The sequence below is a fragment of the Camellia sinensis genome, chromosome 2 (assembly GCF_055761805.1).
Source record: "Camellia sinensis isolate YWXY chromosome 2, ASM5576180v1, whole genome shotgun sequence".
NCBI classification, from domain to species: Eukaryota; Viridiplantae; Streptophyta; class Magnoliopsida; order Ericales; family Theaceae; genus Camellia; species Camellia sinensis.
This window is the reverse complement of record NC_138962.1, coordinates 136280946-136305666: the sequence shown is the minus strand read 5'-3', so window position 1 is coordinate 136305666 and position 24721 is coordinate 136280946.

Below are 24721 nucleotides of genomic sequence, written 5' to 3'. Positions count from 1 at the left end.
TCAAAGGGGCATGTGCCTCGATTCTCGGACCACCAATCGCGCATTTCCATGCATGATGGCCCAAAGAACCAAGTATGCAACTTTGCTTTCAAATGCATGCAAACCAAATCAAACCAAACAAGGCCCAATTCCTATCACTAAGTCAAGGAACAAGGCATGCATGCAAAATGCAATGCAACCTAAGGATGCAACATGGCATGGCGATACACTTATGCAAGCATGAAAGCAAACACGAGGCAATGATAGCCAATGAAAAGGTGGTCTTAAACATGATTTGGGCAGTTCTAATAGGGCCCAAACAGTAGCCAAAATGCTATAATATGGGGCGACCAAATACATACACACATGCACATAATTGAGGCCCAACACTTAAGCACAAATTGAACAACCCTCAAGCACACTTGAAAGGGGGAATCATGGACAATTAGCATGCAACATGGGCTCTAAAATCATGCTAAAACATGGTGCCAAACCAAGCAAAAAATCAAGCCAAGCATGCAATAAATGGCCCAAATGCTCAAAGCAAACCAATAGAGTATTGAACTACACTTAGCAAGACCAAACATGGCATGAACTCATTGACCAAAAACATAGTTTTGGGACATTAATACAAGGCCTAAGGACCACTTAGATGGCATCCAAATGACTCAAAAAACAAAGGCATGCATAAACACCAAAACATGGAGCATTGCTACACAAGCTTATGAGGCATTAAAGATGCATCCAAGGTAAACATATAGGCATGCAAATAGGACTGAAATGACATGGTGGATGATCCCAAATCACCAAATCAATGCAAAGATGTCATGCTATACATGCACATACTCAAGGCCAACAAGCCCGAATACAAAGAGGCTATATGATACATGCCAAAATCAACCCAAACACTTATGGACAGACCTAAAACATGTCAAGATAAACACAAAATCTTCACAAATGTAAGCCTAAAACATGCTAGAAACAAAGGCACACAACCTAAAACATGTTAAGGCATAACAAGGCATTACATGGCAACTATGCTAAGCATGCATGGAGTACCAAAACCAAGTAAAAACAGGGGCATAACATGACAGATTAAGCATAAAAAGTAGCCAAGTCATGGTCAATACACCCTCTATCATGATGCTCCCTCAAGAGGCCAAAACATGCCCTTTTCAAGGACAACAAGGAGAGGGGGTGGTCCTCTCCTTCTTGGTACTTCAAGGCAACACCTTCACCACTAAAATCCCTCAGGATTTCAATGGTGAAGAGACCCCAACACCAAAATCCCGGAGTTCACACAGAAGGGCACAAAATGAGGCCTTTCAAGGCCTAAGGGTATTCAAACTTACCCAAACCACAAAACACTCTTAACAAACAACCAAGAGGGCTTAAAAATAGAACTTTTTTGTATTATACACTAAGCTCAAAAACGAATTTAATATAGGTATAAATACAATGCAAAAATGGAGTAAAAAGGGGTAAGATTCTTACCCTTGAAGACTTCTTCAACAAAGATGCTCCAATGGCCCTCCTTGGCTGGAAATCCGCTTCAAAACCTCAAAATCAGTCCCTTAGAACCTCAGTTCCAAGAGGAAGGTGAAACACTAGGTGCTTGTGTGCAATAGTATGGACTAAAACACACACAAGAGCACAAAAGAGAGGGAAAGAGAGATAGAATGTGTATCTAACCCTAACCCTAGAACTCAAACCCTAACAAAGGCTGTCTAAGCTCTCAAAATATCTTAAGTGTCTAACCTCTCAAGCCAAGAGACCAACCCCTCCCTTTATGGCACTTCTTGTCTTGTAAAGCTTACAAGACAAGCTTCATAAGAGGGAGATCCCTCCATACACGTGTATGGAGGGGAGCAAAAAGCAAGACGGCTGTCTTAAAATATCTGCAAAAGCAGATGCACAGTAGTCGGCCGGCCAAAAATGCCATCTTGGCCAAAAAGAGTGCCGGCCGGCACTAAATAGTGCTGACCGGCAACAAATAGTGCCGGCCGGCAATATACATTGCCGGTGGCAGCAAAAACCAGCCGGTGGCCTCTAGCCACAGCCGGTGGTGGGTGGGGATGGTCTACAAGCCCTACCCTGCCTCTCAAAGGCAAAACACAAGTGTTTGGTGTGAAACCAGACACTAAACAGTCATGTTCGGAGATCTTGAGGCAAGGCGCGCGAGCCGAGACCTCCGGTAACTCCAAACGAACACAAACATGGATAATCACCGAGTGTTCAAACGGTGACGTCCAAGTCTTGAGGACGGTCAAAAATGGGGTGTCTGCACATGTACTCTCTCTCTCTCTCTCTCTATATTTCCCTCTCTCTCATCCTTAGTTTGTGTTTGAAGGCGTAGAAAGTGTGTTTTGGCCTTATTTTTGCACTAAGACACACACCATTACACCTTGCTTCGACCTTGAGGGGCTTCGAGGGTTTGTTTTTGAAGTTTTGGACTGATTTTGGTCAGAAGAGAGTGGCTGGACCAGCTGTTCTTGAAGTGTTTTTCAAGGGTAAGACTTTTGCTTTATTTTCCCCAATCTTGCATTAGTTTTTGACCTGCCTTGCATGCTGATTTAAGCTTAGTGTATAACTGAAAAAAGTCTTGTTTTTAGCTCCTTTTCAAGTTTGTTTAAGAACACTTTTGTGTTTGGGGTTGTCTACCACCTCTTAGGCCTTGTTTGGCCTCTTTTTTGTGCATTTTTTGTGAGCTCTGGGACCACCATTGTTTAGGCCTCCTCACCATTGAGTGTCTTAAGGTCCTAAGAAGGAGAGGGCCATCCCCTCTCCTTATTGTCTTCATTACTTGCATTTTTGGCCTTACAAAGGGGCCTATGTTTGTACACTTCTTGATCTCGGTTCAGGCATTTTTTAGTGGGTTTTAGGACCCTTAGAAGTCATTTTCAGAGTTGATTCGGTCTTGCTAAATGTCTACCTTGCATGTGCTTAATAACTCCTTGCATGGCCCTCTAAAGTAACTCATCATTTTTGCATACCATGGTTGCATATCAATGGTTATTTGGGCCTATTTTCACATGTTTTGTTCACTGATTTTTTGATGGTTTGGTGAGATTCCATGTGCATCATATACTTGCCATACAACCCATGTTTGCTAGTCAAAGTTGCATGCTATTTTAGTCCATCTTGCTGACATATTTTGGCCATGCTTTGAACTGATTCCATGCATGTTTTGGACTTCCTTAGCACTGTTTTCATGCCTCATGGTCGAATAACGCTTGTTATGCATGCTTGTAGTGCAATGCCCATGCCTAGCTTTGAGTTTTGAAGCTTCTTGCATTTTTAAATGGTAGTGTTTTCATGTTTTGGGGTCATTTTGGAGTCATTTGGTATGCCATTTCAGATCTGGAACATGCACCATTGTACGCCATATTCCATGCCTTGCCATGCTTTGGTAGAGTGGCATTTGATGCCTTAGGTTCGGTCCTCGATTTGCGTGCATGCGTGCACGCATTTCGAGTGTCTCATTTTCATCTAATGGCCACTGTTTTGGACCTAGTAGGGAGCTATCCAAATTAGTTTAAGACCAACCCTTTGGAATGTTATTGCATGCTATACATGTTTGTATGTTTTAGGTACTTGGTCTATCAACATGTTGTATGTTTAAGTGCCATTCCATTTGGCATGCTTCTTGTGTTGAGTTGCTTTGCATATTTACATGTGTTGTGCCTTTCATGCTGTTGCATGTGTGTCATTAACATTGATGTTATATGCCTTGCATGTTTACTTGTTTAGTTCATGGCCCATTGCACATGGTTTTGTTGTTTGCGTGATCATGTTGCATACTTAGCTCACATCCCTAGGATTGCATTTCACTTGCATGCATGCTTGGCCTCTTGAAATGTTTGTGATAGAGGTTGAGTCTCTTTGGTTTGTTGGTTTGCATTACATTTGACATCAAACGTGCATGCTTGGTCTCTTGGGCCATCACGCATGGAAATGCGCGATTGATGGTCCGAGAACCAAGGAGCATGTCCCTTTGACTTATTTGCATGATAAGGAACTTGTTTGGTGCATATATGGCTTGAATTGTATTGCCATGCTCTGCCTTGTCCTCTGCTGCTGTCAAACAGGTTCTGCAGGAGCTTTCTGCTGACCGGCAGTGTCAAGTGCCGACCGGCAATCCTCCCTCTGCCTATGGATTCATTCTGTGCCGGTAACCACATGCCACTGCCGGTGGCAATCCCATTTAGCCGGTGATGTCCCCCAATGTCCAAGGAAGCAGTCCTGAGACTTTGGAAGTCTCTGGAGGAGTATATCAAGGAAAACAGAGGCAGCCTATGCATGGCAGTGCACTTCCGGGCAGGACCGAGCATGCATTGCATCGAGCTCTCTTCCCGAGGCGTTTAACTATTTTTCCTAGCTTAGCCAGTTTGTTAACTAATTAGGTGATTTGTAATAATTAATTAGCCGCGGGTTAGTTAATTTGTAATATTTATTCGAACCCTCCGAGTGAGGGCAATTGTGTAATAAGTGTGTGTGAGTGTGTGTATGTCTTCCAACCCCACGTCTTTCTTCCCTTTTATTTACCCGCTTATGATGGTAGACTAGGGCATATTTAAATTAGCATACCTTATGCTATGCATGCTTGCATTCATACATTTGCCTTGCATGCACCGGGCTCGGCGCATCATTCTAACTGCATTTGTATTTCAATTCTAAATTGAATATGTGTTAGTTGAAGCATTTCACATGTCATTGTAGATTAGCCGAGCCTATCTTAGTTGCATCTTGCATGTGTTGCATTAGCCATCTTAACATGAACTAGGATCATGCATATGATTATTAACTAGTTTTTGTTTTGGCTCGGAGTACTCGGTAAGCATTTATGCTTTAGCATACCGCATGCGTGTGTGTGTTGCCATAACAGCATGATTACCATGAGGCTAGCTGCTTATGTGATATAACTGCTTGAATGCCTGTGGATGGAGGTTAAATTACCTAAATTGGGATAACGCATTAAAACTGTGAGTTTTAAGCCCACTAGATAGTGGGAAAACCATCTTTTCTAAAAGCCCACTCGAGGGTGGCAAAACCTGCATTTTAGCCTACTTGCGAGTAGCAAACCATTTTCAAAACAAGCATGAAATGTTTTTGTTCCGATTTAGGCGATTTGGTCTATATTTGTTTGCTGTGCGCATAACATAGTAATTCTAGACTAATAACCGGATTAAGAACACATAACGTTTTCAAAATTGGATATCATGGTTAGTTGAGGCCGATCTTCGGATCGGGCGAGAGGGGGTGCTCATAGCTGACCTTCCCCAATCGTACCCAAGTTCCCGAGCTGAGGCAACTTTGGTGATGACGGACACGTGGCCTTTGGCACCGAGTCAGGGTTTCCTAAATTCCCCCAAAATAAAATATTTAGGTGGCGACTCTGTATCTGGCAAAGTAGTCCATGTTTGGCACTTCTTTTCAAAAATCTGTTTCTCAAAACGATTTGTCGGATTTGGACCCTTTGGTTCAGATTAAGAACCGTGACACAAATTGAGTCCGAACTGTAGTGAGGCCCACGCGGGCGCGTCTACAGAATCATGCATGATTACTAACATGTTCTTGTTTTGGCTTGGAGTACACTGTAAGTGTTTTCTTTTGCTTTACCATCTTGCATGTATGTGAGTGTTAACATGAAAGCATGCTTGTATGAGGCTAATTGCTTAGTTGGTATAACTACCTGAATGCCTGTGGGTGAAGGGTGGATTGCTTGAGTTGGAACAACTCGTTGAAATCCGTGTTTTAGCCTACATGCGAGTAGCAAAATTCAAACTATCTTTCAAGCGAGCGGATATGTAATGCTTTGTTGCAAATTAGGCAATCTAGTCTATGCTTTGTGTTGTGTGCATCACATAGTAAGATTAGCTAATTAATCAGAATAAGAATGCATAATCTTCTCAAAACTAGATATCATGGTTAGTAGAGGCCGATCTATGATCGGGCGAGAGGGGGTGCTCATAGCTGACCTTCCCCAATCGTACCCAAGTTCCCGAGCCGAGACAACTTTGGTGATGACGGACATGTGCCCTTAGGCAACGAGTTAGGGTTTCCTAAATTCCCCCAAAATAAAATATTTAGGTTGCGGCTCTGTATCTGGCAAAGCAGTCCATGTTTGACACTTCTTTCTAAAAATCTGTTTTCCAAAACGATTTGCCGGATTTTGACTCTTTGGTGATTTATCAGTCTCGCATTGCACATTACGAGATCAGATTAAGAACCGGCACAAATTGAGTCCGAACTGTAGAGTGAGGCCTACGCGGCGCGTCTACAATAAGATACAACCTTCTAATGCTGCATCAACACACATCCCAACCCAGTTCCACTCGCATCAGTAAACATAGCTAACTTTTCCTCTTGTACCGGTATAGTTAACACTGGAACTATAGTTAATCGCTGCTTTAACTCTTGGAAATCTTTCTCACAATCATCTGTCCATAAGAACTTCACATTCTTGCGGGTCAACTTGGTCATGGGTACTGCAATAGTGGAAAACTTCTCTATAAATCTCCTGTAATAACCGGCTAGTCGTAAAAAACTTCTCACCTCTATAGGGTTCGTGGGTCGCTTCCATTCTTTGACCGCAACAACTTTCTCAGGATCTATCGCTATCCCCTGATTGGATACAACATGTACCAAAAATCGAACTTCTTTCTCCCAAAAGTGACACTTACTGAACTTAGTGTATAACTGTTACTCCCTCGAAGTCTGCAATATAACTTTCAAGTGTTCTCTGTGTTCCTCCTCATTCTTAGAATACACCAGGATATCATCTATGAAGATAATCACAAACTTATCTAGATACAGTTGAAAATTTCTATTCATCAAGTCCATGAAATAGGCAAGGGCATTTGTCAAACCAAAAGGCATTACAGGAAATTCGTACAACCTATACCGAGATTGAAAAGCAGTAAGCGGTATACTTTCTTCTGACACACTCATCTGATGGTAACCCATTCTGAGATCAAACTGAGAGAACATGGCTGTCCGCTTCAACTGATCAAACAAGTCATCAATTCTTGGTAGCGGATACCTGTTCTTGATAGCCATCTTGTTCAGCTCTCTATAATCTATGCACATGCAGAGAGTATCATCTTTCTTGGAGACAAAGATCGTGGGTGCTCCCCACGAGGAGTTACTTGAACGAATGAACCCTTTCTGAAGCATCTCTTCCAGCTGCTTCTTCATCTCCACAAGCTCTTTAGGCGCCATTCTGTATACCGCCTTAGAAATTGGTTCAGTTCTTGGCATTAAGTCAATGCGAAATTCTACTATCCGTTGAGGAGGAGGTCCAGGTATCTCCTGGAATACATCCTCAAACTCACACACCATATCTACCTCACTAATATCCTTCTTAGGGATTTTTACTGAGCATAGACAACTCATCATCACCGACTCTTCTCCATCGCTAGAAGTATGGGTAAGCCGTGGCATATCGGGAATATCTATATTTATAGTCCTTCCAGCACAATCTAGAGTCACAAAGTATTTTCCCAGCCAATCCATACCAAAAATAATTGTAAACCTCTTAAACCCTAACATAATTACGTCTGCATACAAGACTTTGCCCGCAAAGTCAATGTCAAAATCTTTACACATCTCATAAAGAGTAACTGCCCCTCCTGAAGGGGTCTCAATATGAATAGGTCTAGACAAGGCTATAGTTACAATATGTTCTCTTCCTATAAACTGTCTAGATATAAAAGAATGAGAGGCACCGGTATCAAAAAGTACTCTAATGGGTTCTTCAAAGTGATTAAAAGTACCTTGCACTTTGTCAATTCTTGGCATCACTACAAATGCCCTGGCTGGAGCTGCCTGACCCTGTTGCACCTGCTGTCTTTGAGGGCAATCCTTGATTACATGCCTCAACTACTGACACTCAAAACACTTCTTATCAATCGGTTGAGGTGCTATTGGTTTGATTAGGTGGGGGCCCCTCTAACTAAGGTACGGGAGGACGATAACCCAACTATGGCATTTGTTGTCGTTCTCCTTGATATCCCTGTGGGCACAGACCACCCTCTCTCTAATAATAGTGCCCGTGGTGCTAAAAATTTCTCTAAGGCCTGAAATTACCCTGAGGTCTGAAATTCCCCTGACTACCCTATTGTTGTGGCCTCTGAAACTGTTGACCCCTATGCCTTTGATCATAGGGTCGGTATCTATTCCCATCCCGCTGCTGGAAGTGACTCTCTCTAGAAGTCTCTCCGACCTTGGCCTTCCCTTCTTTAAACTACTTCTCCTTTTCCTCATACTTCAGTGCCAAGTCAAGAACTCTGTCAAACGGTTCAGCATCAAATGGAATAAGGGACTTAGATAGGTATTGATTCAATCCGTTAATAAACTTCTGACTCTTCTTCTCCTACGTGTCGACCAAGTAAGGGACATAACAAGACAACTCATTAAACTTGGTGACATACTCGATCACTATTCAACCCTCTTGAGTTAACTTCGAAAATTCATTACTTAGTTAAGACCGAATAGAAGTAGGAACAAATTTCTAGTTAAAACGAGTCTTGAAATCTACCCAAGTCAAAGTCATTAAATCTAGACCCTCCTTCCACGAGTTCCACCAATATAGGGCTGCTCCCTCAAGCTGATGCGTCGCCAACTCCTGTTTTGGGACCTCGGTGAGCTGCAAACGACCAAATACCATCTCACATTTCTGAACCAAAGCATCAGTTGCAATGGGTCCTCCATCTCCAGAGAATTTTTTACCTCCCAAAGAACCAAAATCTTTGTTTCTCTTCGTAAATGGCTCTCCCTACTGACCTTGATGATTGTTTTGCACAACCTGAAGTAATTGAGCCACCATCTCCGCCACATTAACCTACACCGTATTGGTTGCTCCGATTGTAGCCGCCATTGTCCTGGTAGTAGCCATCCCCGCCGTTGCCACTGTCGCCGCGTTAACAGTTGTTTCTTCCTTTGTGCCATTGGACTTAGCACTTCTCAAATTATACCTTCCAGCCATCACCTTCAAGGTAAACACACAAAAAGAATTTGTTCATAATTGCTTAGAATAAACTCAGCTACCAAACGAAACCAGCTAATCCATGTTTCCACAATCTGAGGATCACCTAAACTCTCACAAGTCTAGGGTAACCTAGAGCTCGGATACCAAACTGTTACGCCCCAAAATTTGGACAGTTAAATATTAAATTAGGACTAACCCCCAATTAATATTCCATCATCGAAATCCTATAGGTGAAACAAAAAAACTAAACGCCAACCAAACAATCCACCATAATTTCATAACTAACCAATACCTCCAACATTAAAGTAACAATATATAGTCAAAATAACTTAAACAATGTACGGTTACAAACCATGACCAATTATCAAAATACCAAGGTCATAAAAAAAATAACAATAATAAATACATAAACTAATATCAACCCTAAGCTCAAGAAAACAAAAGAAGTCCAAACGACATGTCCTACGATCATAGTTATTTCTTGTCAGCACCATAGCCTCAACTAATCCTATAAAGGAAGCTTGGTTGTGCTCAAACAAAACACACCCGAGTTGCCAAGAGACAAAACGGGTCAATATGCAGGTATACTGGTATGAGTACAAGATTTAACACCAACGTGTCCACCAGACACAAACAAAAATACATTTAATTTTTGTTATAGGACAAGACAAATAGTTCCATCCGCACCGAGACGAATGGGTAGTTTCACGAGATACGGTGGCATGTAGTTTCTTACTCGTACACAACAAAATATAAATTGAGTATGAAATAAACAAAATAGAAATAAAAATATGGTGGGTCAGCCGGGCATAAAAAAATTAGAAAGACCCACCATCCTGCAAAAAAATAAAGTTAGTATAATTTAATCATAAGTAACTTGTTGAGGAAGTATAAAAATGCATCGTTTCATGCTTAAATAATTCGAATTGACCAAAACTCAAAGAACAAAAGTTGTACAAAATTAAATTTCCTAAAAGATAGGGTGGACAATTTTAGTAGAAACTAAATAGGTTGAGAGAAAACTTAATAGAAAATCCTAAACGAAAATAGATCGAAAAACCTAGAACTGAAAATGAAAAGAAACTGTTGTAAGATGATTTCTTTTGAAAAAGTTCAAAACATGAAAGTGTTTAGAATAATATTTTACTTCAGTTCACGTGAAACCAATAAAAATGCGGTCATTTCGTGGGTTAAAACAGTCTTTAAAATCTACATTGTTAAAATGAATCCAAACTACTATAACTAAGATCATCTGATTATAAGTTCTATTCGATCTTTTTAATAAAAAGTTAAAACACAAAACTTGTCTAGAATCACGTATACATGCCTCTGCTCAAATTTTATAATTTATCGAGGTTGTTTACTCTTTTTTTTTCAAGATGTGCAAATCAATACAATTCACACTATAACAATAAACTCATAATTAAATTCTTTGTACCTTAACTCCACCACTTCGGCCTTCACTTCCAGCCTACACATATATCCCATGTGCCTCCCGTATACCTAACACCGCTCCGAAGCCAAACTTGCACAGGGATATCGTCCCGATTTTGACCCACACTCCCAGATGGTTAGCATATGCGTACGGGCGTAAATCAAAGTGCTCATTTATTCATGAGAATGAGACAACAATATATGTCTACAAAACATCATACTCATGGGAACAAACATAACAATGCCAAGCCTAAGACATTCAAATAAATCACGTAATCTCACCTTTTTTTATACACTCTTTCTCACGAACACTCAAATAAAACAACAATCCATGGAGTCATGGTGGAGTGTAAGGAATTTATCTATGGGTTCCTAATTTATTTTAATTTCATATATCCATAAGTGTGATTACAACCATAAAATAAATATATATAAAAACCCTAAACCTAGCATACACAACTAATCAAAATAATTAAAATCAATCAATCATCTACATGCAAATATGAAATCAATTCAACATCAAATAAATAAAAACAACGAATTAAATATAAAACAAGGGAAGTGGGTTTTGTACTCACAATATTATTTTGAAGATCAAAGAATTATTTGAAGAACTAATGGAGCCACCAAAATAAAACACTAATCTTTTTCTTCCTTTTTCTTTTCTCCTCTTCTGTCATCCCTTTTCGCGCCACACACAGCACTATGTTTTGATTTCTCTCTCTCTCTCTCTCTCTCTCTCTCTCTCGGCACCGCACCAGAAACACGGGCCTCTTTCTTTGTTTTTGTTTTCCCGATAACCTAATTTTCCTGTATAACCTACTTTACTATTTTATTTATATTTTATTAAATAACACAACATAATTATAACATACATAAATATGATATATATATTTTATTAATATGTAAAACATTCATTTTTTTATAAACAATATAAATATATCAATATTCGGATTAATTATATATAATTAAATATCACATTAAATTAATTAATTACCACATTGAATTCTCATGTAATCACACCATTAATGAAGTTCCAAAATAAAATAAAGTGATAATAAATAATAAATAATAATAAATAATGACTTACGAAAATTAAGGTCGATACAATATACACACCTCAAAAGAATCTCGTCTCGAGATTCGATAAGACAGAATACTAAGCAAAAAGCTCCGGGTGCATACATCGAACTTTCTTTTCTAACTCTCAGGTAATATCGTTCTCATCCTCGCTCTATTGCACTATCACCAAGTTCACTTTCTTGCGCCGCAACTACTTTACATCCCGATTTAGAATAGTAACCAGTCACACCACATAGGTTAGATCATCATTGATCTCCAACACCTCTGGTCATGCTACTTGGGAAGGGTCTTGCACACACTTCCGCAATAAAGATACATGGAACACATTGTGAATCATAGCTAAAGCAGGTGGTAGGGCTAATTTGTAAGCCACATTACCAATCTTCTCAGTGATCTCATATGGTCCCACAAATCTAGGTGCCAACTTTCCCTGCTTTCTAAACCACATGATACCCTTCATCGATGAGACCTTGAAAAACATGAAATCTGCAACATTCAACTCGACCCCCTTATGTTTTCTATCTGCGTAACTCTTCTGACGACTTTGTGTAGTCTTAATACGTTCCTGAATAATATTCACCTTCTCTGTGGTCTCTCTCATCAACTCTGGCCTTAACAATGGCACATCTCCTACCTCCATCCAACAAGCAGGTGATCGACATGGCCTCCCATACAAAGCCTCAAAAGGTGCCATCTCGATACTGGAGTGATAGTTATTATTATAAGCAAACTCCGCCAATGGCAAGTGTTCTTCCCAACTACCACCAAATCGAGGACACAAGCTCTCAACATATCCTCCAAGATCTGATTTACTCGCTCAGTTTGCCCATTCATCTGAGGATGATAGGCCATGCTCTTGTCTAACCTAGCACCCAAAGCATGATTAAAGCTCTCCCAAAACTCTGCCACAAATAACAGATCACGATCTGAAACTATAGAAACTGGTGCGCCATAAAGTCACACCACGTTTCGAATATACAACCTAGCTTGTTCATCTACAGTTCGGTGAACACTGATTGGAATAAAATGAGCAGACATGGTGAGTCGATCCACTGTCACCCAAATAGATTCATTGCCTCACTTAGACCGCGGTAATCCATCCACGAAGTCCATAGAGATGTACTCCCATTTCCAAGTAGGAATCTCAAGAGGCTGCAAAAGTCCAAACGGTCATTGGTGTTCTGCCTTAACCTGTTAGCACACATAACATCGGGAAACATACTCTCCTACGTCTTTCTTCATACCTTCCCACCAAAACGTCCTCTTCAGGTCATGGTACATCTTAGTCCCACCAAGGTGAATGGTATATCAGGACCTATGGGCATAATCCGTAATCTCTTTCCTCAATTAAACAATGTTAGGTGCACACAACCTGCCCCTGAATCGCAATCCCCTATTTGAGTCCACTGACTAATCAATAGGATAATTCACCCTATAGTGCACCACAAGACCAATTTGACCTTTATGGCATCACCGCACAAAACCAATACAATCCTCCTTTGTAGTGGACTAGTTATAGCCTTGTCTAAGGATTTGGCAGGCTAGCATCACACCATTCATATACGCCCCACATTCTCCGCTGTGGATAGCCTCCATAAGGCACTTTGATTCCTCTTCTTCAACACACAGCTTGTGCATTCCTAGATGACCTCTTTTATACAATTTACTTCCATAGATGATAAACTGGATGGCCATGCGCCGTATTCCCCATTTGTCTTTGGCATTTTCCCCTGGTGGATACGTCTCCTTTTCCAGAAAGTTCCAAATATTGTAATGCCAAGGGTTTTTGTCTTGCACTTCAGCTATCGTGACAATGGTTTCCTAAGCTGGCGCGTATTTATGTTCGATGATAATCGAACGCATCCTCACTCCCACTGAGATGTCCATCATAGAAGATAGAGTTGCTAAAGCAACAACGAACCTATTGTTCTCTCTTGATAGATGCGTGAATGTCAATTTTTCAAATCTCAAAATGAGGACATCCAGGGTTTGATGGTAAACCTTCATTTTCTCTTCTTTGACTTGCCAGTCTCCTTTTGTTTGAGAAATAACCAAGTTTGAATCTCCAATGACATCCAACCTTATTGCCCCTAGTTCTAGGGCAGCTTCCAAACCAGCAATACATGCTTCATATTCTGCTCCATTGTTGGACACTTTGAACCGGAGTTTGAAGGCCAAAGGTATGTCGGAATCATCGGGTGCTATCAGCAACACACCTATCCCATAACCGTACTGATTGGACGCTCCGTCAAAGTACATTGCCCAGGTTTCCTCTTCAACTTGCAAAACATCTTCATCTGGGAACAAGTAATCCATTCCCTCGTCTCCTTCTACCGGGTGGTTTGCCAGGAACTCCACTACAACTCTTCCTTTAACTGACTTGGGGGTGATATATTTAAGATCAAATTCAGAGAGCAGAAGCAACCAGTAGGCTAGCCTACCCGTAAGCGCTAGTTTCTCGAAGAGATATTTGATGGGGTCTAATCTCGAAACCAGGATTATGGAGTTAGCTAACAAGTAGTGCCTCAATTTCCTGGTAGCCCATACCAAGGCTAGGCAATCTTTCTCCAAAAGAGTGTACCGGGTCTCGTAGTCTAGCATTTTCATGCTCAAGTAGTATATGGTTTTTTCCACCTTATCTTTAGATTCTTAAGTGAGCGTGCATCCCATAGTCGTGTCTATTACTGATAGATACAGAATGAGGGGTTTTCCTAGCTCCGGTGGTGACAACGTGGGCGAATTCTGGAGGTATTACTTAACTTGTTGAAAGGCAAATTGACAACGATCATTGTAGACCGGCCCGAACTCGCTCCGTGCGCGAGAGCGCGTATTGGGTTCATAGCTACTATAGTTTGGACTCCTGTCACGATTCTGAATCTAATCTCACAAAGTGCAATGTAAGACTGATAAATCACCAACGAGTCCAAATCCGGCAAATCGTTTTGGAAAATCGATTTTAATCAAAAAGCGCCAAACATGGACTACTTTGCCAAATTTCAAAGTCGCCACCTAAATATTTTGTTTTCGAGAAATTTAGGAAACCTTGACTCATGCCTAAGGCCATGTGTCTGTCATCACCAAAGTTGCCTCGCCTTAAGAACTTGGATACAAGAGGGGAAGGTCCTGAAATGAGCACCCCTGCTCACTCGATCAAAGGATCGGCCTCTACTAACATGATATGTTATTTTTGAAAACACATGTGTTCTTATTCTGATTTATTAGCTAACTTCTTATGTGATGGGCGCAGCATACAAGTATAGACTCAATCACGCAGATTGGAGCAAAAGAACTCATGTTTGTTTTTTTAAATGGTTTGAAAGTGCTACTCCCAAGTAGGCTAAAGCGCGGATTTGCCACCCTCAAGTGGGCTTTAAAACATGATTTGCCACTTCAAGTGGGCTTAAAAACTCACACTCATCAATTTGTTCCATTTCAGGCAATCAAGCCTTCACCCACAGGCACTTATACAGTTTAGGACTTAAGCAAATAGCCTCATGGCAAGCATGCTATCTTGGCAACACTCACACTCATGCAAGGATGCTAATGCATAAACACTTATACTGTACTCCGAGCCAAAAATAGAAGCTAGTTAGTAATCATGCATGATCCTTGCTATGTTAAGATGCCTAATGCAACACATGCAAAAATGTAACTAAAATAGGCTCGGCTATTCTACGATGGCATATGAATGTAACACTCGATGACATGCTGTTAAACACATATTCAAGCAAGTATATTAAAATACAATGTAGTTTGAATTATGTGCCGAGCCCGGTGCATGCGATACGAATGAATGATGCACACATGCAAAGCATAAGTATGCTAATTGAAACATGCCCTAAAACTAACCACTGAAAGCGGGTAAATAAAAAGGAGAAAGACGTGGGGTTGGAAGACATTCACACACTCACGCACACTTATTACAACATTTGCCCTCTCGACGGAGGGTTCGAATGAATAATACAAGTTAGCTACGCTAAGCTAAACAAACTAATCTAATAATCTAATTAGACTAATTATTACATAACCAAATCGAATAACTAGTAAACCAAACACTAATTATTACAATACTTTAATTAATAAACAAATTAACTAATCATGTCAACTAACTAAGCATGTAAGGTATGTAAACTAGGCTGCCACAGCTCTGCCTTGAATAATAAAGGATGCATGATCTCGATTACCGCCTTGAAATGCCTTCTGGATTGCGCTTGAAAGGCTCTGTGTGCAGGGTGTTTTTATGAAGTTTCTGCTCCACCTTACCAAAACCACCCTGAGGAATCCACCAATGGCCTGCCGGCCATGAAGACATACTGCCGGCCACCTGCCGGCCAAAGGTGTGCACTGCGGCCAAGAGTGAAGCAAGGCCGGTGTAGACACCCCATTTTTGACCGTGCTCAAGACTTGGACGTCACCGTTTGAACACACGGTGATCATCCATGTTTGTGCTCGTTTGGAGTTCCCGGGGGTCTCGGCTACGCGCCTTACCTCAGGATCTCCGAACTCGACTGTTTTGTGTCTGGTTTTGCACCAAACACTTGTGTTTTGCATTGGAGGGGCAGGGAATGGCTTGTGGGCCATCCCCACACACCACCGGCCATGGCTTGAGGCCACCGGCTGTGCCTTGTTACCATCGGCCAAATATTTGGCCGATCGACACTCTGGATGGTCGACCGGCCATCTATTTTTGGCCAAAATCACTTGTGGCTGGCCGACCACTGTTCATCTACTTTTAGCAGATATTTTGTGCTAGCTGTGATAGCTGGCATCCACTATGTTCCTCTCCATACACGTGTATGGAGGGATATCCCTCTTGGATGGCTTGTTTTGGAAGCCTTACAAGAGGGAGTTGCCTATAAGAGGAGGCTTCTTCTCTTGGCATTGGGGTTAGACATTTTTTTTCCAGAGCTTGAGCTTTAGGGTTAGGGTTTGTCTATATCCTAGCTCTATATCTCTCTCCCTCTTGTGTTTAGTGTGTGTTTAGGCTTACTATTGCACATAAACACATAGTGTTACACCTTTTCTTGGTTCTTGAAGGACCAGAGGTCTGTTCTTGGAGTTTTAGTGCTGGTTTAAGCTCAAGGTAGCAGCTGGTCCACCATTTGTGAAGCAGGTCAACAAGGGTAAGAAACTACCATTTTTGCACACTCTTTTTGACTATCTTGCTCCTATTTTTGAGCTTAGTATATAACATATAAAAGTTGTGTTTTTACTTGCTTTAAATAGTTTGTTAAGGGTGTTTTAAGCTTTGGCATTGTTTGACCCCTCTTAAGGCTTGTTTGGCCTTCATTTTGTGCCATTTTGGTTGAGCTTCGGGACCATTGTGTTTGGGCCTCCTCACCACTGAAATCTTGAGGGATTTCAGTGGTAAGGATGGTGCCTTGAGGTCCCAAGAAGGAGAGGGCCACCCCCTCTCCTTGTTGTCCTTGAAAAGGGCTATTTTTGCCTCTTAAGGGAGCATCTAGCTTAGGTTCATGTTGACCATGCCTTGGATCTTTTTTATGCTTATTATGCCATGATATAGCATTGCTGTATGTTGGTTTAGGTACACCATGCTTGCTTAGCATACATGCCTTGTAATGCCATGTTTAGGCCTCAACATGCCTTAGGTTGTAAGCCCTTGTTCCAACATGTTTTAGGCCTAGCTTTGTGAAGCTTTAGTGCATGATTTTGTATGCTTTAGCTCTGTTTTAAATATCTTTAGTCATACTTGCCATGTATTGCATAGCCCCTTTGCATTGTTAGCTTGTAGACTTTAAATATGTGAAGTGTTGAGCATGCATTGCTTGATTTATTTCAGTGGTTTGGAACCACTTCATATGCCATTTCAGTCCTTATAACATGCTCACATGCTTGTCTTTCAATGCTTCGTTGATGCTTTAAAAGTTTGTGTTGTAGGCTCCATGTTAAGCATTTATGCATGCCTCCATACTTAGACCATTTAGATGCTATCTAGGTGTGCCTTTGTCCCTATTTTTGGCATGATTTGGGACTGTTTTAATCCAACTTGATCATTTGCTTCATGTGTCACATGATCCTAGTTTAAGCCTCTTGGCTTGTCTTGGGTTCTTGGCTTTGTTTGTCACATGCTATGCTTGCCTTGTATGCTTGGTTTGGCACCTCTTATAACATGACTTTAGAGCTTTTTCATGCATTCCATACACCCATGTTTGCATTCTCTTAAGTGTGCTTGAGAGTCCCTCTTTGTGCTTAAGTGTTGGCCCATTAACATGTGCATGTTTGTGTGTGTGTTAGTCCTTCATTTTTGAGCACTTTGGCCACTGTTTTAGGCTTGCTTGAGAGTTGCCTAATTTAGTTTAAGTCCATCTCTTTTGTTTGTTGCATGCACTCCTTGTATGTTGTAGCATATTGGTGAGTTGTTGCATGATTGAAATTGCATGATTGAATGAAGTCACATGTTGACTTGCATGCTTGAATGCCTACATTAGCCTTGCACACTTGTTGGTTGCATTGTTTTATGTCTTGCATGTCTTGCATGCTTGTTTGCATTTCCATAATGCATACTTAGTCTACATGCCTAGGATTGCACTACATTGGCACACATGCTTGGCCTCTTGAATTGCTTATGATAGTGGTTAAGTCCTTCTTTGGTTTGATTACGTGCATTGCATTCCATATCAAATGTGCACACTTGGTTTCTTGGGTCATCATGCATGAAAATGTGCGATTGGTGGTCCGAGAACCAAGGTTCATGTCCCTTTGAGTCATAAACATGATAAGGGGTGTGATTGGTGCATACATTGCTTGAAATGCATTGTCATGCTATGCCTTGCCCTCTGCTGCTGTCAATTGCAGGTTCTGCAGGAATTCTTGGTCGACTGGCAGTGTCTAGTGCCGACCGGCCATCTATCTGTGGCTGATAGTTTAATCAACAGCTGATAAGCATATCCTACGGCCGGTGGTCATTCTCTCCAGCCGGTGGTGTTCCCCCCAGTATTCAGAGTAGCAACCCTGAGACTTGTGCAGTGTTCAGAGAAGCAGAACAGCCAAAGCAGAGGCATCTTGTGCATGGCAGGGACTTTTTGGGCGGGACCGAGCATGCATTACATCAGACCCTCTTCCCGAGGCCGTTACTGTTTAAATTAGATTAATTAATTCGCTTAATTAATTTGATTACCTGTAATAGTTAATTAGCTCGCGAGTTAGTTAAATTGTATTATTCTGTCGGAACCTCCGAGCGAGGGCAATTGTGTAATAAGTGTGCGTGAGTTTGTGTATGTATTCCAACCCCATGTCTTTCTTCCCTTTTATTTACCCGCTTTTGATGGTAGACTAGGGCATATTTAATTTAGCATAACTCATGCTATGCATGCATGCATTCATACATTTGTCTTGCATGCACCGGGCTCGGGGCATCATGCTAACTGCATTATACTTCAATTCCAAATTGAATACGTGTTAGTTGTAGCATTTCACATGTCATTATAGATTAGCCGAGCCTGTCTAGATTGCATCCTTGCATGTGTCACATTAGCCACTTTGAACATGAACTAGGATCACGCATATTGATTGCTAACTAGTTTCTGTTTTGGCTTGGAGTACTCTGTATGTTCTTTTGCTTTAGCATCCTTGCATGCGTGTGAGTGTTGGCATGAAAGCATGATTACCATGAGGCTGGTTGCTTACGTTATATAACTACTTGAATGCCTATGGATGGAGGTTGAATTACCTAAATTGGAACACTACATTAAAACTGTGAGTTTTAAGCCCACTAGATAGTGGCAAAACCATCTTTTCTAAAGCCCACTTAAGGGTGGCAAAAATCTGCATTTTAGCCTACTTGCGAGTAGCAAACCATTTTCAAAACAAACATGAAATGTTTTGTTCCAATTTAGGCGATTTGGTCTATACTTGTTTGCTGTGTACATGACATAGTAATTCTAGGCTAATAACCAGAATAAGAACACATAACGTTTTCAAAATAGGATATCATGGTTAGTAGAGGCCGATCTTGGGATCGGGCGAGAGGGGGTGCTCATAGCTGACCTTCCCCAATCGTACCCAAGTTCCCGAGCCGAGGCAACTTTTGTGATGACGGACAGGTGGCCTTTGGCACCGAGTCAGGGTTTCGTAAATTCTCCAAAATAAAATATTTAGGTGGCGACTCTGTATCTGGCAAAACTGTCCATATTTGGCACGTATTTCAAAAAATCTTTTTTTTCTCAAAACGATTTGCCGGATTTGGACTCTTTGGTTCAGATTAAGAACCGTAACACAAATTGAGTCCGAACTGTAGAAGTGAGGCCCTCACTGGGCGCATCTACAGTTTCTGGCGACTCTGCTGGGGATTTTAGAGAGCTTGACTCGAACTCGTGATGTCTTGTTTTGACTACACTTGTGTGTTTCTTTGCATTTGCATTTGCATTAGTGCGCCCAGGGCACTGTGTAGCATGCCATAAGGCTGACCAGTTGTGGGCTCTGACAGTATGGGAACACAAACCCCGATTTTTATCGAGGCACCCTTTTGACCATTCGACCTAGTGCATATCGAAATCCATAGTGACCACTCCAAACTAGGACAGGTTGCTTACCCAATTATAGGTTGTTTGAAACCGCTGTGTGCGTAGTGAAACCCTAGCTCCTGATAAAATAGGACAGGGAAACCCTACCCCAACATAGGGGTGTTTTGGCTCTCTTTTACTTGCTATGTGCTTTTAGAGTGTATCTCTAACAGGAACGTACATATCAGTTTGCAAGTTTGAGTATCAGGCCCGAGGGCACCAGTATCAGTATTTGTGAGAATCAGTTGTACCTGTGGGTATCTGAGTCAGTATTTTGGGAACAGTAATTTTGGGGAACAGTGATCAGTCGTCAGAAATGGTTATTCAGTTGTACTTCTGTCTGTTCAGATAAAGTTGGGCTGAAATGCTGCATGTTTTCCTTTCAGTTCAGGGGATTCAGTATAAAGTAGCCGGTATTCTCCTTAGCAGAGGCAAGGTAGACATCTAATCCATCAGTCACCGTTCAGTTCAGTGGATTCATGACGACCCAAGGTTCAGAGGAAACAGTGGTCATGACAGCCGCATTAGATCAAGGGATCACCCTGCAGAATGAGACCAATGCTGACGGGCCACATCCACCCAGGTCGCCTGTCGCACATCCAATTTGGGTACCCCAGTTGTATCAGGCTTGCGAGCCCACTACCTTCGAGTTGATGGGAATGATAGGTGACCTCCAGAGGTCTGTGGCGGATCTCGCCTATGGAATGTCAGTTTCATCACCAGCAACATCATATGCCGGGAATCTTGTGCCGCGGGAGCCCCCGCTATTGGGGCGGATTGTAATTGAACTTAGCCAACCGGAGATGGCCTCCAACCATAACACTGACGTATCAACATCAACCCAAACCCTTGATCAGGCTGAGGCTAGGGGTAAAGACAAAGCGAAGGCAGATGTCGATCCCATTGAGCAACTGCTGTGGGCAGTCGAGGCTTTGAAAGTCAGGGGGATGAACAAGCAACAGATATCCGCAGTTGTGGCCAAAACTATGGGTGATGTTTTCCCCACTCTGACTGATAGCAGTGCGAGCCAGTTAGATAACCGGGACAGGCCCGTCATGCCAGGACAATCCCAACCAACCCCAACCCTGTAGCTGGGAAGGATCAGCAAACCAAGGTCGTGCCTGCTGACCCGTTCGCTAGTGCGTCTAGCAAGAATACCCAGACTTCGAAGTACCAGCCTCGAGGGCGCAGGGCCTTTCACGCTCTCTACATGCCATTGTCCAAGGCACTTAAGATCCTGGCTGAAAGAGGGCATCTTAAACCCCTCGAGCCTAGGACTCTCCCTAGCCCTCTCCCAGCAGGCCATGACGCTACTCCATACTGCGCGTACCATCAGTAAACCGGCCACCCTACCGATAATTGTTTCCGCTTCTGTCATGAGGTGCAAGATTTCATCGACAACGAGGTTATCCTTCCGCCCACCTCAGCAAAGTCCGTTTCTACCCAGCTATTGGATTTTGAGGATACTACAAGTATGTGATCTGCGATGGGCCACCTTTAGGCGGTGCCCGGTATTTTGATGTGGCGTTTGGCACGCATTTTTGAACATCTGAGAATGCTAGTTCTGTAAATTCTGGCTTGGGTGTCGAGTCAGTCTTTTGTTTTGTTTTGAGTCTGTCTGTTCGTCTTGAGTCAGTTCTTTGTGCTTAAGGGTTTGTCTTGTTGTAATGAGTCGGTCCCCTTGTATAGAATGGTGGGTGATTCCGGGATTGTTGCCCCGAACACTGCTTTTGTAATTAGCCTTTTGCTTTTGTAATTAGCCTTTTATTTTTTTTCTTCAGATAATTCCAGGATCTCAAAACCATTTGGCATGGACTTGTTACACTTTTACCCTTTGAGAGGCTCGCTGGGCCAAAAACCCGGAAGAGCGACCCAGGCAAAAGTTAGAGCAAGAGAAAAAATACAAAAAATGCAAAAAAAAAATTGAAAAAAAAAAAGAAGAAAAAAAAAGAAAAAAAAGAGAATGAAAAGATACAAAAAATTGAAAAAAAAAAAGAAGAAGAACAAAGCTCGCAAGGTCGAAAACCCGCAACGGGCGCCTTGGCAAAAGTTAGAGCCTAAAAAGTAAAGGTTAAAATACCCGAGTGTACCTTAACCGGAACTACGTAAGGCTTGATTTCCATGTTTGGGATACGTAGGCAACTTCATTCTGAAGTCCAGCCCCCAACGCTTTCATAGCATCTCAGTCCATGTAATGGTTTTGATCACCTTTTCCTTCTCTGAATCCGATGGCCCGGTTGTGACAACCGGAACTATGCAGTCAGCTTCCTCTTGAAGTCCGACCGCCAACGCTTTCACGGTGACTGTGTCCATATATTGGTTTTGACCATCTCCGTCTTCTCTGCATCCGAGAGTCCGTTTGCAATCACCGCCTATGGGGACTGGTTTTTTTAACATGCCGCGGGGTCATCTAAACAAGGGGCAACTTTCCGTTGCCAGGAGTTGCCACAAGTCGCCATTCAAACCAAGGGCAACTTTCCGTTGCCGTGCAGCCCTCTCAAGCAAGGGGCAATTTTCCATTACCTCCTATCTGAGGTTGCGTATCTCGAGGGTAAGTTCTGTGCTCGTTTAGCAGTGGTCGTTTGCAAAAATAGTTTTTGAAAATTTTTACTGAGGTTGCCTATTTTCTCGAAAACTATTTCATTTTCCAAAACTGAACCACGTTTGGACCCAAAAAAAGGGAAAATTTTTCAATGCTTATGGCCTGACTTGCATGATTTTCAAATCAAAAATCGAACAGGTATGTTAATCCGATTCTCATCTTGGTCAAAACTGTTTTAGTAGAAAACCGAAACAAAAAACGGTCAAAGTGATGAACTAGGGGCACAGTCGGGTCAGGTGTTCTGTCTTTCCCCCGTTGTCAACGTACTTGCCAGGAGGGCACGCTATCCACTAGAAGAAATAGCTGTGAGCTAACGGTGTTGGGCATGAACTCGCAACTTCCTATTCATCCATCAATCACCCCGGGGAGGGACGAAAAATGAGAGAATGAAGAATAGAGACGTGTAAGTTGAGAGAAAAGTAAGAAAAGGGTTTTGGGAGAAAAAAAAAAAAATGAGCCTGAGGGCCGAGTGATGTGAGACTCACAAATCAGAAAGGGTGGGAAGTATACCCGAAGGAACTGGCTCCTCGAGATTTGAGGTCTTTCATTTTCTTTAAACATGTCCGTGTGTCGTGTCTTTCGTTTTGTTCGCCTTAACTTTTGTTTTGGGTCCTTTCCGAGTGTGTCTCGTTGTGTTTAGGTCGTGTACCTTTTGTCAAGTCTTTTTCATTGCATTCAGTTGTAGGCTCGATACCCCGATTGAAAAACTTTGTTTTTAATTTAATTTCAAAAGACGATTATGCTCAGAGTGTTGTGCCACTCTCTACATTTAGGCGAACCAAAAGAAGAAAAGAAAATTTTGGAACATCTTAGTGTACTTCAACTTCAGCCGGTTTCACCTTCGTATGCCGTCTTCTCAGATTGGACTATTGCTCAAGGTTACCGTGTGCAGAATGAACCCAGTGCTATGTTATGGGCTGTATGCAAATTCATCCTCAAAAAGTACGGGCCGTGTGTTCAGGTTAAGCAACGGTTTGTATGGGTTGTTTTGTTGTTAACTGGTCTAGTTATCTGATTATTACAGCACGCGTGTTCAATTTTCAGACAACAAATCAACTTCATTTACATTGAGGTGTAATATGGTGTGATGCAATGCAAAGTATGAAATGTAAAGAAGTAAACACTTTTTCAGACAAAAAGCTCCTTTCATTTCATCATCTTTTCAAGTACATAAGTTTTGGAAACAAAATCCGCCCGCGGCAGTACAAGGTATCCTAACTACCGACAAAAGAAAGAAAATACAAGAAAAGAAGAAAAACAGCAAAAATCTGGATCAACATCAGTGACCACAAGTCTAGGGGTCCGTCCTCGTCCTCTTCCTGGACGAAGGTCCAGGAGCATCATCCTTAGCATCGTCATCTGAGCCTGAGTCGGAGCCCGAGCCGTCTCTGATCTCCTCCTCGGATGAGTCTACCTCCGCCTCCGCCTCCACCTCAGACTTGTCATCATCAGGAACTCGCGACCGAGAGCTGCTCCCGACATGAGTGCGCCCCGCTTTGGTGCGGGGTAATATCCTGCCATCTCCTCCGACAGGAACGGAAGGTCCAGCTGGAGCACCTCCCACTGTGGGAATCTGGAATGGAGGCTGAAAAACATAAATTGTCACGCCCCAACCCTGCCCCTAAAGGATCGAGCATGACCTATGCGGAAGTAGACACTAAACCTGGTATAAATATATACATAGGGGCCTGAACGGAAGCGTTGCTGACTAAGATAATATAAGAAAGTATGACATCCATTGAGCTACCAGTATCATGCCAGGATCACAAATATCGTATAAGACTGTAGACGTCCCCCGAACGCTCCCGGGAGGGTGAGTCCTGTTCTGTTCATCTGGGGTCAGTACAGTTCGGACTCGATTTGTGTCGCGGTTCTAAATCTGAACCAAAGAGTCCAAATCTGGCAAATCATTTTGAGAAACAGATTTTTGAAAAAGTAGTGCCAAACATGGACTGCTTTGCCAGATACAGAGTCGCCACCTAAATATTTTAAAATGGGAGAATTTAGGAAACCCTGACTCGGTGCCGAAGGCCACATGTCCGTCATCACCGGAGTTGTCTCGGCTCGGGAGCTTGGGTACGATCGGGGAAGGTCAGCTATGAGCACCCCCTT